Source organism: Vanessa tameamea, chromosome 22 (genome assembly GCF_037043105.1).
Source record: "Vanessa tameamea isolate UH-Manoa-2023 chromosome 22, ilVanTame1 primary haplotype, whole genome shotgun sequence".
In the NCBI taxonomy this organism is placed as follows: Eukaryota; Metazoa; Arthropoda; class Insecta; order Lepidoptera; family Nymphalidae; genus Vanessa; species Vanessa tameamea.
In genome coordinates, this window is record NC_087330.1 from 4,917,094 (window position 1) to 4,922,128 (window position 5,035).

Sequence of the window (5,035 nt, forward strand, 5' to 3'; positions counted from 1 at the left end):
TTTAAAGAAAAACTTAATAGACTTGCTCCGTAAATAACGAAGGTCTGGCTGTCGATGATCAACAGTATTCAGACATCATGATAACGTAACATGATATAATATTACAAGTTTTAAATCTAAGAGATCAAAGTGTAACAATAATAGTATACAGGGTTATTGGTAATTCGACGTATTCCCGTTAGGAGTTGATAGGGGTGACTATTCACCGATCGAATTTGGATTCAAAGTGTCCAGAGATTTTTTTTCAAACAAAATCTAGCTACAAAAAATAACTCTCCTTTTAGGGACCTATTCGTGAATAATTTGCGCAGGAGTATAATGGTAAGGATGGAATCTTGCATTATGCAATGTAGTCCATGCTGTGTGTGTTGTGGTCTGTTACAGAGAGTCATGCGGCGAAGGTGCTTGTCGAAATGGTTCGAATGGTTCATCGATAAATTCTTATCCTCTCAGTAATAAACAACATGGACTGGGAGTCTTTCGACATTCATTTGTCGTCTCTGAATACTACCAGTTTCCCGCATTCGCTTATTAAAAACTGATACATTGGGTAGCCAGTGATAAGGAAACCGACGCAAATAACCTTTGCATTGGTTAGGTATGTATGGAACCTATTTGCGAGACATTCAAAGAGCGAATTTAAGTTTTGTTCAAATACGAATTTCCCTCAGCGTCCTTTGTGGACATTTTATTTCGGTTGTTTTTTAAATAAGTTCCTAGTTGTTACACATTTTTAGAAAGCTAAGAAGTAGGTTAGGTTTTTAAAATAATATGCAGGACAAGTTTCATAACGATTTTTTTTGTTTTTAAAGCATTTTTGTGGAAAAAACGTCAAAAAAATATTGAAATAATATCGTTTTCCGTCTCGTATTTTTAAATTTGGATCAATAATTATTGCTTTCATATTAATAAATAACCAGTGTTTATTCGTTTTTATAAATCAAAAGAAAAAAATTGATTTTAATTGACACTTTTTTTTAAATACATTTTTGAAGTTGCATTTTTGACTTATTTTGAAAAAATCTAAAAAACGTGATAACTCAAAAATGGTTAACTTAAATTTTGCATTATGCATATGGGGATTAAAATTATCGCAAATAGTCACCCCTATCACCTCCTAACGGGAATACGTCGAATTACCAATAACCCTGTATAATTCAGCCCCAATTATACTGATAAATACGAGAGCTTCCAGGAGAGAATAATTTTTGTTACTGCGAACGGGTCTTTTAAAATGGCCATATAATAGTTTTGTAGAAATTAATAACATATCGAGATCTCATTTTTCATGGTTCTACATTGTATTGTAATAACAAATGATTCCAAAAGGAATAGTAGTCTTTCAGTGAACCTTTCAAATATCACAGATAATTTCATAGTTATTCTTCATGTAGAACAACTAACAATGGTTTTTAGGACAACTTTGTAGATTGTTTTTTATATTTACTATATCGCAACTTCGTTCATTTATAGGCTGCTAATGAAATATCATCTTTCATTCAAGTTTAATATTAAATAAGAGTTTCTATAGTATGTAATTTCTATATATTTTTCATGTATCGTATAAAAGATATTTTTATTTTATTTATATCTTTTATTTTATTAAACCGAGAAACAAAATAAGTACTACAATTCGATTACAAAAAGTGTGCTTCTGAATTTTAATTAATTTGAATCGTTTTCTTTTTTTTATGGTAATAATATATTCCAGTTAAATCAAAGTGTTGCAAGAAAAAAATACATAAAGTTTTTTGAAAATATTTTAATATTTCTACTTTAAACCACATAATTATATAAAAAGTTGGAAAATTAATCACATAATTTATTTATGATTTAAAAAAAAATATTACGATAAAAGAAACAAGAACCGTTTCTTCCATAAGTTTATATAAAATAAAATATTCGCATTGTTTAAAACAGAATTTAATAAATTCTTAGCATCCATTTCTTTTAAAAACTTTCATTTATTCATAATTCATTCTTATACATTATATTATTATAGTGTAAATAAATGTCCAACAAATGAAAATGTGGTACTTAAAATAGCATTTATTATATCAATTAGTTTGTATAACCCATAACAAGGTATGCAGCTTATTAATAATTTATTTTGATCTGTATTTTTGTAACTGACTGTACAAAGCAGTTATAAAATAGTAATGGTAATTGCTTTTGAAATTAACACTAAAATAGTTTGATTTTTGTTCCTAAATTAAAAGGTTTCATCATATCTATAATAAAAATAAAGTAATTTGTAATATTTTATATTTGATTTTATATTAAATATTTAGTAAACTTCCATATGTTGCAAACGTGTTCCCATTATTGTCACGAAAAACTTTCAAAACAAAAAAGTGCAAAGGGCTACCAGTCATGTCCAATGTAATATATTTTTGTACCAATAAAATAAAATAATCGTGTGATAAATATTTTTGTATTTAGTTTTCCAAATCGAAACTTAATTCAAATATCAACATAAAGAATTAGACATTCACAATAGAATTTTAATAGGTGGATAAATATTATAAAGAACTATCAAGTTCATAAATAATAAGGGATTTAAAGTAGAATTCAAAGCTTCGAATAATGTTAAATTTTGATTCGTGAACGTGTGTCGACCAAAATAAATTGTATTTTCTTTTTTGATGATCAATGAAAACTAATTCCATTTTCACGACAATGTTGTATAATTGTCGGTGACTTTCTGACGAAAATCAAAAGTTGTAAACACAAAAGATACCAACTATTTGGAAACGCAATGTAATTTAGAATATACAAATAAGGTTGCGTTCGACATATGTACATGTATGTGTCGAAGAAGAAGAAAAAGAAGATCATTTATACTTTACTAATATACACTTAATAATAATTCATTGGGATACGTCGTCATTTTTACAAAGGAAGTTGATTTTCTTTGTGCATAATATATTTTTTCAATATAATAAGATTTTTGTTCTTTTTTTCGCGGACTATATCAACTTCACATGTGTGTAACTAACAAAGTCAGTATGTAAACAAGTCTAGGATGTAGATCTTTATCTTTTACACGTCCAATTGTTGTATAGATTTGAAAAAAATACGGTTGCTAATTGAATAATTTGGTACCATCGATTTAATTTGATGATGAAACCGAAAATAGTGGATACCACGATTTCAGCCTCATTACGTTGACTAATCTTTTACATCAATAAATCTAATAACAAAAAATTTTTATTGGTTTTTTAAGCTATGATGAATTTCAATACAAAAATCAATTTTGTTTACAAGTAAAATAATATCCTATGTGTTTACATAATGTGTATGAATTTGTACATTCGTTACTTATTTGGCGCGTCTTGAATTCATATTTGTATATTATTTTTTAATAATCAGATTGCTTATATCAATCCTTGTTTTTGTTACATCAAAGTTTATATCAATCCTTTAAAAAAAAAACTATGAATTAATTTTAAAGTTTTTCATCAAATTGTTAAGGAATTTTTTAGATGTTTTTATTACTAATAAAATTTTGATATTGCATGTGTCACTTGTTAGGAATACAATTTACATATATTTGAAGGTTTTGTCACACTCAGAAAGCCGAAGTAGAAGCTTGACACATCTGTTGGGTTAACGTTTCATATAGAAATCGACTGATAATCACTGCCCATTTAATAAATAACCATTTTTTAAACTACTTGCATAAGTAAGTATTTGTTGTTGTTAATGCTAAGTGTGACAAAGTCTTGTATATTCCATTAAATATTTGTTATAGGTAAATGTTTTAATATAGTAATTATAAAAAATCGTGCCTGTGTATCATGCAATTCGCTTCATTGTAATGAAATTTAATCGTATTTAACTTATATATATATATATATATGTCATTTGAAATATTAAAGATTAGTAAATATCTAAGAATTTTTTATCATACATATTTTGTCCTTCTCTATATATGAAATGTAATTTATCTGGAACTATAGTTATTGTATCCAGTTTTATAATAAGATATGTATAATTATTAATTGGCATCACTAGTTTGTACATAAAATAAATAATCAACTAGATTTTGTATGTAGCATTATTTCATTCTGTTATAAAAAAATAAAGAATAAGAATATTGTGCTTTGCTACGTGAATATCAAATATCTATGCCTATGTATTGGTTATATAATTTGTAAGTTGTCAAAATGTATAGCTATGTATTCTCCATGAAGTTTATTCATATATAAAGTAAATCGTGAACTCATTCCATACTACAGGTAATATCGATTCTATTGTATCCAATCTTAAGCTAAACTTATTTCACAAGTTTAAAAATTGCTATCTCTTGCATCTAGGGTTAAAAAACGAAAGGAACTCTAATCCTGCCTTATAATTTGATTTTGAGATTCTGTACTCCATATTTAACATAATTTTTTTTTTTTCTATTTTTTAACACAATCTACATTTATATTTTTCACTTCAATGTTTGCAACATTTTAAAATAAAATGAAATTATTTTTTTCAAATTTAGAAGTACTGTTGAATAATCAGATCAAAGTCTCACTACATAAATGCCTACTATAAAAGTGTTTACAATACAATATGTAAGAAAATGGTTGTTGCAATATGTTTAGTTATAAAAGGAATTGTTAAAATTAAATTTAATATTCTATGTATTAGTCTTTTATTTTATGTTATTGTGTATCATATGCTTATATAGAAAAATATATATATTTATAAAGAATTCAAGAGTAATAGTAGAAATAATCTTATAGCAGCAACACTGTCAACAATATTTAGTGTTGCCTACTCATCATTGATTCCAAGTATTGTAGTAAAATACATTAACGAAAATAATTTATTAACTACATGTTAATGATGTCTACACACAGTATCGATAAATTACTTCTGTTTACTGTAATATATATTTAATCTTAAAAACTAACGTCTTTATTAGGCATTTTAAGTTTAGAAAAATTTAACTTATTCATAAAAATATGCACTTAGACAATATATAGGTAATTTTTTTCTAAGTATGGCAACTTTCTCTTGAATGCAGAAATAACGTGAC